Here is an 11921-nt window from a genome sequence, read left to right on the forward strand (position 1 = left end):
GTAGCGCCGGCCCAGCCTTATTATATTGGCCCAAATGGCCTGGAAGTTCCGCTAAGGCGGTCCATTCCTTAGGAGTTCAGTGTTCGGTTGACAAGTAAATCCGACAGGTTCTCCTCTACATGTAGAAAATGGTGGGGTTGTACTACTACGACTGATCATCGTAAGTGGTCTTCCTGGCGCGGCAAACTCCCGTAATGAGTTCATCATCCAATTGGATAATTTCTGCAACACTACCCAGAGCACTTCGATGGAAAGGCTACGGTTGGGCGATTGTTGAGTGTTGGCAGGGTCAAGTTTTCAAAATGATGTTTACATCAAATGAAGTATCTCGTAACTTCATTTTATTTTGATAATATTTTAAAGATTTAATCTATTCAAATCTTGTCTTATAGTCTCATCTATGTGATGAACTTTTGAAGCTAATTTATAACTTGAACGGTGGTAGTTCAAGTAGTATTGGGAAAGATATAAGTATATTGGGGTATCTTGTAACTTCATCTTTTAAACTTATATCTAATTAATAATTGTCTTATGAATGACAAAGATTTTCAGAAAAACGTTGAGACAAGGTTAGATATATGAGATCACCTTGCAACGATATTTTTTATACAGTTATACACTGGGACTTTGTGTATATTATGCATGGAAGAGGACTTCCAATATTTTGAAAAGTATATATGTATATATACTGAATATTTTGCGACTTCATCGCATTAAGATATCAAACTTGGTTCATTTCTTTTGACCAAGACTTTCATGAGTATTATGAGTAGGCTCATACATTGTAAATCATTATATATATTATTTTGGTGGGCTTGCTGCTCACCCTTGCTTTATTTCTTCATCACACAACAACAGTTAGGAAAGATGGCCAGACTCCAGCAGACCCAGCGCAAGCGCGTGGGAAGCATCCCGCGTCTTCCCGATGATGTTGTGGCTGCTATAGCTGCAGAGGTAGATCTATTGGTAGATCAGGCATTCTATTTTTGAGAATCAAATTATGTATAATTATAACTTGTGGCAGATAATGGCAATTAACTGTAAATTTATCAAGTAATCATTTTGGGTTGTAATAACTTTTAAATTGTGGATTCAAAGACTTGTACTTATTTGAATTTCATCTCTGAGACTATAACGGGTTGTGGTGTGTGTTAGTGTGGGGTCACAGCTTAAGGTTATTATTATTAATTAAGTGAAGTGATATTGTGGAAAGAAAGACCGTGACGACCCGGATCCCCGACCCCGGATCTGGGGGTGTTACAGAAGTGGTATCAGAGCTAAGCGTTATAAACCTCAGAGATGATGTGACGTTAAGATAATAAGTTCACAAAGATAATAAGAACTCTTGCCAAGTTCATAGTCGGGCTACCTAATGTAGTACTGACAGTTAAAACCCTTATGGGAACCCTTATAAATATCGTGATAGGAGCGTAGTTCGTTGTCGTATATGGTAGCGGGACTCCGAACCCTGAGGTTGAGGAGCAACAGCGCGATGATGTTTTATTACTAATTGGAGATCGGATTGTGGATCCGATAGAGTGTCCTAATGCAGGACCGGATGATGTTGATATTGAGGATGTAGCGGTTGAGGATGTTGTCCTAGAAGGGATAGTTGTTGAGGAGGATCCCATGGAGGATCCTGACAAGATTGGATAAAGGACCACTGATGAATTGATGACCATGGTTAGGTCGACTACCAGAGGTAGGATTGGCCGGTCACTACCGGAGGTTCGTTCAAGTTTGTAAAGATAGTAACCCCTTTAACACGGCTTACTCGTAAGACTGAGAAGTTCGAATGGACAGAGAAATGCGAGAACAGATTTCAAGAACTGAAGCAGAGGTTGGTGATGGCCCCTATGCTGGCATTGCCGGATGGAAAAGGAGATTTTGTGAAGTGTAGTGACGCTTCGCACAAGGGCTTAGGGTGCGTGCTTATGCAGCACGGTAAGGTAATCGCGTACATGTCAAGACAATTAAGGTAATATGAAATTCGATATCCCCGCCCATGAGCTTAGGCTCGTGGCAATAGTTTTACCCTAAAGATTGGAGGCACTACTTGTATGGAGAGAAGTGCGAGAATTACCTAAGCCATAAGTGCTCTAGTACGTTTTCACGTAGAAAGAGCTCAACATATGCCAGAGGAGGCAGTTAGAGCTAATCAAGAATAATGATTGGGAGATTCTTTATCATTCGGGGAAAGCCAATGTGGTGGCTGATGCCCTTAGTAAAAAGGAGAGACTCAAGATGATAATATCTTTGGGAGAGTTTATAAGAGATTTTGGAAATAGTAGTGAAGGTAACCGGAGCCGGTACCGAAAAGTTGTTTGAGATTGCAATAGAGACCGAATTATTGGAAAAGAGCATACGGTGCCAGAGAAAGATGATAAGGGAATAATGAGGTATTCCTATAGAATTTGGGTTCCGAAAGTTCAAGAGCGTAAGGATGAGAACTTAGATGAGAGCCATAGTTTGAGGAATAAGATTTAGAGCAAACCCTGAACGTGATAGTCAGGGAGGTCGCCATCAAGATAGAAGGAACCCATGACATAATGGAGTGGAAAATGAGGATTTTAAATTAAAAGATGACCCCAATTATGGGGAGTAGGATGAAACATTTCATACTAAGGAAACAGAAAGTCGAGTAAGGAAAGGAGACCCGAGACGGTACTCCTATACGGCAATTCATGGACCTGTCTAGACAGAACTTAGACTATTATCCCCAACCACCACCTTGAGGAAACAATGCGATAGGAAATTCTTTCAGGACCTTTAAGTCTCTAAGCTCTCAGAGTTCCAAGGAACAGGTTGACCTAGTCGAGGCAAGAGCCTGGCTAAAGGAAATAGAGGAATCATTTGAGATTCTGAATGATTGACGAACCACAAAAGACTGTTTTTGTCACTTACCCTCCTAAGAGAGAGACCACCCGCTGGTGAAAGACCAAGAAAGGCACGGAGCCAGAGGTTAGAATAAACTGATTTAAGTTCAGTCAATTGTTTTCGGGAAAGTAATTCCCAAAGATATGGAGATAGTGTAAAAGCTTTGGAGCTAGAACAAAAGTGGATGAGTATGATGAATTATGAATCTAAGTTGTAAAAGTTATCAAGATTTGTTCTGAGGACACGAATCCAGAATGACGGGATGTTTGGAATCAATACTTATGTTGTGTTAGTTCATGAAATAATGATAAGAGAAAGGAAAATAAAAAGAAACTGAAGTGGAAAGGAATATAAAGGCAATAGAGTTTGAGGTATAATAAGGGAGTTGGGTATGAGGAAACCCTAAAGACTCGTAGCAATAGACATAGAAAAGTATGTAATCGTCAGGATGAGGGTGATTCACCATGAGTTAAAGTTGATGGTTGAAGGCATACGAGTTATGTACATTTTATCCCCTTTAAGTTGGGAGGATTCGAGGAAACCTTGAAATAGTTCGAAGGATAAATAATGAGACGCAGATAGACTGAGGAGACAAGGAAGTAAGAAATTAGGAAAAATTGGATGAAGGAAGTGACCTTCAAGAATGTGAAGTGTAAGACCGGTGGCATGATACCCAGAAAGGGAGACGCCAGGTATGAAAGATATCCCAACATTGAGGTGACTGTTGAGATAAACAACAAAAGTAAATAAGGAATTATTAAGAAGAAGTTCATGTTGAACATGACCAATATCTTCCAGAACATCCATGTTATCATTACCAAATCAGGAAAGAAAAGCGGATGACCATTGTTATCTTTTGGAGGCCATATGGATTGACCTCAATTTGAATAAGGATGCTATTATGAAGTTAGGTATAGACTATCGAGGTGGGAATGATGAAGAAGATAATCTATCAAGGATATATGACTTGGTTTATCCATGGATGGATGCATGTACCTTTTCAAAGGTGGAATTAAGGATAGAACATCGGTAAGTTAAAATGAATCCTAGGGGAATGCATAAAGGTTGGCATTTCACCCTTAATAGGGATAGTATGAAATTTGACAGTATGAATTGGAAAGGATTAAGGTAATAACAACCTTTAAAGAATCAGTGGAGAAATTTTTTTTCAAAAGTATATAGACAATGATTCTAGTATTAGTATATGGTATTTTGATATGCCCTGTATCTAGGGAATACAGGAGGAACGATTCAAGGATAACCTTAGAGGTTTTACAAGGAGAAAGGTAATATTCAAAATTCTCAAGAATAGAAATGTGGATAAAGGAAATATGATGTAATTATAGTGTTGCCAAGTGGGGCACGTGTTAAACCACGAGAAAGTATGGATCGAACCAGTAATGGTCGAAATTATTCAGGGCAATTAGGACTTAAGATAAAAGATGTTCTAATTATGATTGAGAGTCAGTCATGACAGTGATTAACCTCTAAAGACTGAGGCAATAACTTATGGAAAAATGGTGATTTTTTTTACTTATCAGATTTTAAGGAAAACATCTTCACTCAAGCAGTGATCGGAAATAAGGTAGAAAATTTGTGAAAGTGGTTAAAATGAAATTGACTGTAAGGAAATTTTACTATCAGGAAAGGCCAAATAGGTGGCCGACACTTTAAAGGTAAGAGGATAATTATAGGCGCTTGTGCCAAAATAATACAGTGAGGATGGTTAAAACTGTGAAGGTTGTATTATGGTTTGGAAGATTGACATTCCTTCTGATGACTGTACAATACCCAACCGTAATAGTAGTTGGTAAAGGTTTAATTCGTGTAATCGCCATGAGCGGGCTATCTATCTTAGGAGGTCCTATCTTGAGATAAGCCAGGACCATGTTTCAAAAAGGACTAGACGAACCTTTGAGTTAAGTCTTCTATTTAAGGCATATGATTAAGAATGGTATTAACCTGCTATCGTTGCTTTGATTGAAACTCTTTTGCAATTTTATCTACTTCATGTCATGAAAGTACGTCAGAGTTTGGAGTGTTCTTCATGAATTGTGATTGGTGGTTATGTTAACTCCTTAGGAGAATTAGATACGAGATGTATGGACTCCGTATGGTTAGCTATTAAGACTTCATAGAAAAGGAATGACTACAGTGGGTCAGTGGTGGACCATAGTAAGGCAGCAATGATTCTGCGAGTAACGAGCTGGTTACAACCGTGAGAGTTGTATTGGAATGGATGTTGAGATTGAGTACCACTAATCGGGTCGTGGTAATGTATAAGTTATCATTGATAGACTAATTAAGTAGAGTATCTACCTAGTGAATTATTATTCTTTCTTATCAATAGAGAGTCGTATTATTATACGAGGAAGGTTGTGGTGCAAGCATAGAATTCTAGTAACGATGATGTATAGAATGAGATCCCAGATTCGATTTTCGATGTCGAGGGAGTTTCAAAGGTGATTGTGTATAAGCTCGAGGAAGAGCATGGGTCCATAGAATGATGGACGGAATAGCAAAAATATTTAGGCATGTAAAATAGGATGCTATAATACTTGATGTTGATATAAATACATATATGTTTTGTTCTCCTATGACAAACCTCTATAGTTCAGAGGTAGGTTCCAAGCCAGATATTTTGTGGCAGTATATTTTTTTTTTATATATACAATTCTCTTCAGTTCGTTCTTTTCTCTTCTTTTCATTTCATGTAAGTTGAGAAGAACAACCCTTCCAGAAGGGGAGGTATTGCCGAATGACTGTCTATCTGTGTGATAGAAGCCTAGTAGGATACCAACTATTGTTTAATTGCTTGTCAAGTACTAAAGGCTGGCCACCTTCTGTACTAACTATGCGAGATAACAAGTGTTCATGATCATAGTGATCTCTCAACAAATTCCTTTACTTCTATATGATTGATCAAACTTTGGGAAATAGAAACAGCTGAAAAAGGAGTAATAAAGTTGTGGTAGTATTCGGAATGGAAACACATTCGTGATACTAAGGTTGACGTGGTTATTAAAAGGTTATAGAACGCTAACGAGCAAAAGTATAACTAGTATAATATTAGGAACGGAAGATAGTAGCGACTACGAACTGGGAAAAAGGATGGGTAGTGAGAAGCAAAAGCTCTAATGCTAAAAGCTATAATGAGAGTCTGTGCAATAGACTTGAAAGAAATTGGAATGATCATTTAACACGGGTTGAGTTTTCTTACGACAATAGATCATATGTCAGTATTGAGGTATCGCCTTATGAGATCCTTGAGGGAAGACAATGTCGATCTCCCTTATGTTAGGATGAAGTTGTAGAGCGCAAGATGCTCGGACCCGCAGTAGTCCAAAGGACCAAGGATATGATAGATCTAATCAGAGGACGGCTGGTAGTAGCCCAAGATGGACATGATAAGTATGTTGATTTGACACGAAAGGAAAAAGAGTATGAAATAGGGGACCTAGTGTTGTTATAGGTATTTCCTTGGAAAGGAAGGATGAGGTTCGGAAAGAAATGAAAGCTAAGTCCACGAATTGTTGGACCCTTGGATATATTAAGACGTATTGGGAGGATAGCATAGGAGCTAGCCCTAACCCCGAACATGTAGCAGGTCGTAACGTGTCTCACGTATCAGTGTTAAGGAAGTGTAATTCAGATGCCAGATAAATAGGGGCATATGAGCGCATAGATATGCAACCCGACGTAACCTATATGGACCAACCAGGAAGGGTATAGATTAAGAAGGAACGAGTGCTTAGGAGAAGGGTTATCAAACTAGTAAGAGTTTGATGGTAGAACCACAATATGGGAGAATTGACTTGAGAGTTAGAAAGTGCAATACTAAGAAAGTATCCCTATTTGTTTTCTATCTGATTCCGGGACGGAATCCTTTTAAGGAGGGGAGACTGTAATAACCCCAAAATTTTTCAACTTTTTGTAACCCTTGTGAATAGTGTTTTAGCTGAATGAGAAAACTTTCACGCCACACTATGTAGGGGTTCTGTTATGGATATTCTGGGATTTTATTAGTACTATATGAAGTATATAAGTGTATGTAAATATCGTCAGAACCCAATTCCGAACACTTTGGTTTTTCCCGGAAATCCACAAGATACGGAGAGAATTGAGTATAAGGTAACAGGATAAAAAGGATTTAAATTAAAGGATTATAATAGAGGATCATAAAAAGGAATATAATGTATTGAGAAAGGTCAAGGGAACCTAAGTAATAAGATCCCGGGTATGATCCTTCAAACGATAAACGAGAACGAAAGTTAAGCGAACCGTGCAACAGATCAGCGGTCATTAGGCAAACGATTAGGGAGTTAATCAAAGGGTTTAAGGGGAGTGATGTCATCCAACCAATAGAAAGGAGACAAGGAAGGGAGGATGACATCATAGGGGTGACATAAGCATGACATGGAAGGAAGGAGGTGTGGTTGGTTTAGGACCACACAAATGCAAGGACAAGGTGGTAATTTGCTAAATCAAAAACAAAACCAAGCCAACCAACTAGCAAATCATTTCATCAAAAGTCAAAAAAAAATCAGCCAAGGCATTGTTCTTCATCTTGCTCACGGCTTTTTGCATTTTTCAAAGCTTAAAATTTCCAAAATCAAGATCCAAGCATCCTTAATTGGTAAGAAAATTCCCTAACCTTCTTTATGCTTAGTAATGGCTATATCATAAGTTTAAGCCACAAATTCTTTCTCTAGCTTCTTGATTTAATCATTGGAGAAGACAATGAATAGTGTTTTCAAGTTTTAACTTGAGTTTTTTTCTTGTTTTCTTGAAGATCCAAGCTTTCTTAAGACTACTCCAAGCTTATTAAGGCTTCCTAGCTTCACCCACCAATCCAAGGAAGGTATACCACTTTCAAACCCTAGGTTCATATATATTATAAAGTGATTTTGATGAGTAAGATGTTATGGTATCTTGTTGTTATGTTTAGAGTTGAGATTTGGAATGGTGGTGAAATGAAATGATAATTTAGTGGTTTTGATTTAAAGAAACTTAAAGCATGATTAAAGTTAGGTTAAGCATATGTATGAATGAGTAATATTGAATTGTTTGGGATTGTTATGATGTGGTAAGGATGGGTGTTTGATGTGTGTGGATTTGAGGATGGTTTGTGATGATTGTGGGTAGTTTTAAAAATGGGAAATCGCGTAAACATAGCCGTCGTAATGTCCGATTTACTTTAGACTGCTTTTGTTCATAACATTTGGACCCGATAACTCCCTGCTAGATTATGACCATTGCCATGTTTAGATAGTTCATGTTATGAGCTTCGTTTTGATATGTAGTTCGTTTGATTCCGATGTACGGTTTAGGAGAAACGACCGTTTCAAGTAACGGCGTTTCACGAGCGAAACTTTTTCCCTCGCCTTACTTTGGAATGTAGGTTAAAGACCAAAAAGGATTAATTAATGTGTGAAACATTTATGGTAAGTGTGTTAGGCAGTTGGTAAGTCATTCACGAAGGAATCGCGTTAAAACTCGTAAAGGTCAATTTATTAAAAATGGTGGAGCCGAGGGTACTCGAGCGAATTAAGTAAATCGTTAAGCGCGAAAGCGAACGTTAGGACTCTAAATGGTTAAAGTCTAGTTTCTTAAGCGACCGGGGTTTAATTCCGACTTATGTTGTTGTTCATAGGTTATCGGACCCACTCTAAGCTTAAGCCTATCCGGGAGCGCTCAGGCAAGTTTTCTACCCGTTATACTGTTGTTGTGATGTAAATATATGTATATGCATTATCTTGTGATATTGCATGATTGTTATTAGCAAATTTTGCGATATATTGGAGCATGCTGATATGGTATATATGCATGTCTGTTTCATAATCTGGTTATCTATATGTTGATTTCAATGCTTATAGTTGCATAATACCTATGCTAGAAATAAGCAAGTAGTTGCGTATACCCTTAGTATAGGGGATAAAAGGTGAGCATATTTCTAAACCGGGAGTCGATGTTCCCGAGTATATTATATATATATATTTATTTATATATATATATATGGATATAGTTTTTAAAACTATTAATCGAATAAGGTTTATTCGATAACTTTAACTTTATTTTATTATTGAATATTATTTCGAATATTATTCGAAGGCGTATGACTCCTTTACATTATTTATTGGATATTACTTGGACATTCATTTGAGGATGTATGACTCCTTTATTTTATTTAATGAATATTATTTATAATATTCATTCGAGGTATTATGACTCAGCTTATTTTATTTATTGAATATTATTTGAATATTCATTTGAGGATCTATGACTCCGATTATTTGCTGAGATATATTCTTTATTTTATTAAAGAATAAGGTGTCGATAATCAAACTTATTTTTGATTATTCAAATAAAGATATTACTTTCGTATAAGTATATCTTTGATTTTTTTTGCTATTCATTTCAAGTATAAGTTTTAATACTTCTACTTCAATTATTTTATAAAGATTATTTTTTTATGGGAATATTATTTAAATAATAATATTCAGACATTTTCTAAATATTCTGGGGACTGATTTACTTCATCAAATCAGTTTTACTCCAAACACTCTTTAAAGTGTTTTCGAGTCTTTAAAATGATTTTCAAAAGTTAGAGCGGATCCCAAAACTATTTTTATATTTAAGATCTTCCTTTTAAAAAGGGGATTTAAATACTCGCTCAAAACATGGGGGATCCGGCTCGGTGGTGTGTTTTATATTCGCAACAAGGTTGCTGTCTTGGTAAAAGAGTGTTTGATTACTTACCCAATATTCGGGAAGTAAAATTCTTGGAACAAGTTAATCCATTAACAGGCATCGCCTGGGAAATATCGGTGAGTTTTCCTTTCCAACTAGGTACGACTTCTTGGTGGAGCCGTATCAACAAGTTTCTACTTGGGGAAAGGGGGAAACGAGCTTTACGTTTCAGAGTCATGGATTTCATCTGAACTAGGAGTGGCGTAAGTGGCCGAGTAGCGCCGGCCCAGCCTTATTATATTGGCCCAAATGGCCTGGAAGTTCCGCTAAGGCGGTCCATTCCTTAGGAGTTCAGTGTTCGGTTGACAAGTAAATCCGACAGGTTCTCCTCTACATGTAGAAAATGGTGGGGTTGTACTACTACGACTGATCATCGTAAGTGGTCTTCCTGGCGCGGCAAACTCCCGTAATGAGTTCATCATCCAATTGGATAATTTCTGCAACACTACCCAGAGCACTTCGATGGAAAGGCTACGGTTGGGCGATTGTTGAGTGTTGGCAGGGTCAAGTTTTCAAAATGATGTTTACATCAAATGAAGTATCTCGTAACTTCATTTTATTTTGATAATATTTTAAAGATTTAATCTATTCAAATCTTGTCTTATAGTCTCATCTATGTGATGAACTTTTGAAGCTAATTTATAACTTGAACGGTGGTAGTTCAAGTAGTATTGGGAAAGATATAAGTATATTGGGGTATCTTGTAACTTCATCTTTTAAACTTATATCTAATTAATAATTGTCTTATGAATGACAAAGATTTTCAGAAAAACGTTGAGACAAGGTTAGATATATGAGATCACCTTGCAACGATATTTTTTATACAGTTATACACTGGGACTTTGTGTATATTATGCATGGAAGAGGACTTCCAATATTTTGAAAAGTATATATGTATATATACTGAATATTTTGCGACTTCATCGCATTAAGATATCAAACTTGGTTCATTTCTTTTGACCAAGACTTTCATGAGTATTATGAGTAGGCTCATACATTGTAAATCATTATATATATTATTTTGGTGGGCTTGCTGCTCACCCTTGCTTTATTTCTTCATCACACAACAACAGTTAGGAAAGATGGCCAGACTCCAGCAGACCCAGCGCAAGCGCGTGGGAAGCATCCCGCGTCTTCCCGATGATGTTGTGGCTGCTATAGCTGCAGAGGTAGATCTATTGGTAGATCAGGCATTCTATTTTTGAGAATCAAATTATGTATAATTATAACTTGTGGCAGATAATGGCAATTAACTGTAAATTTATCAAGTAATCATTTTGGGTTGTAATAACTTTTAAATTGTGGATTCAAAGACTTGTACTTATTTGAATTTCATCTCTGAGACTATAACGGGTTGTGGTGTGTGTTAGTGTGGGGTCACAGCTTAAGGTTATTATTATTAATTAAGTGAAGTGATATTGTGGAAAGAAAGACCGTGACGACCCGGATCCCCGACCCCGGATCTGGGGGTGTTACAAAATGCACCTTCATCTACTCTCCCAAGATGAAGGTTATGTAAACTGCATTGAGAATGGTCCTCACATTCCCCACAAAGTAGCCACAGTTGCTACGGCCATAATTGTTGTTGGTCAATCCATTCCAAAACCTAGAGCAGAATGGACAATGGAAGCCACAGAAGAAGTCCACAAGGATAAGAAGGCTATGAACATTTTGTTTAATGGTCTTGACAAGGATATGTTTGATAATGTGATAAATTGCACAACTGCCAAAGAGGTTTGGGACACAGTTCAGCTACTGTGTGAAGGTACAGAACAAGTAAAAGAAAACAAAATGCAGCTTCTGATTCAACAGTATGAGTATTTTCATTTTGAAGAAAATGAATCTTTAAATGACACATTCAATAGATTCCAAAAGCTGTTGAATGGACTGAAGCTGTATGGTAGAGTGTACCAGGTGAAGGATTCAAATCTTAAATTTTTAAGATCCTTGCCAAAGGAATGGAAACCCATGACTGTCTCCTTGAGAAACTCTCAAGATTATAAGGACTTCACTCTTGAAAGATTATATGGAATCTTGAAGACTTATGAACTAGAGCTGGAACAGGATGAGGTATTGGAGAAGGGAAGAAAGAAATGAGGTTCAGTTGCCTTGGTAGCTGAAAATGAGAAAGAATGCAGACAAGAAACTGTGAGATCTACATCAAACTCCAAAGATGGCACAAGCAAATCAGAATCAAGCAAGGGTAAGGAGCAAGTTGCTGAGAATGAAGACAACTCCAGCCAAGATGACTCTGATGGTATTGATGAGCATCTTGCATTTCTGTCCAGGAGATT

The 11921-nt window shown here is 37.4% G+C and overlaps 1 long non-coding RNA gene across 1 annotated transcript; it reads left to right on the forward strand.

The window, feature by feature from the left end:
• Positions 1-7414: 7414 nt before the first annotated feature.
• Positions 7415-8564, forward strand: LOC141684277 (uncharacterized). Its single transcript, XR_012560620.1, has 3 exons — positions 7415-7513; positions 7670-7738; positions 8531-8564. It is a non-coding gene; the product is annotated as an uncharacterized LOC141684277 (long non-coding RNA).
• The last annotated feature ends 3357 nt before the right edge of the window (positions 8565-11921 follow it).

This window comes from Apium graveolens, chromosome 9 (genome assembly GCF_009905375.1).
Source record: "Apium graveolens cultivar Ventura chromosome 9, ASM990537v1, whole genome shotgun sequence".
Classification (NCBI taxonomy): Eukaryota; Viridiplantae; Streptophyta; class Magnoliopsida; order Apiales; family Apiaceae; genus Apium; species Apium graveolens.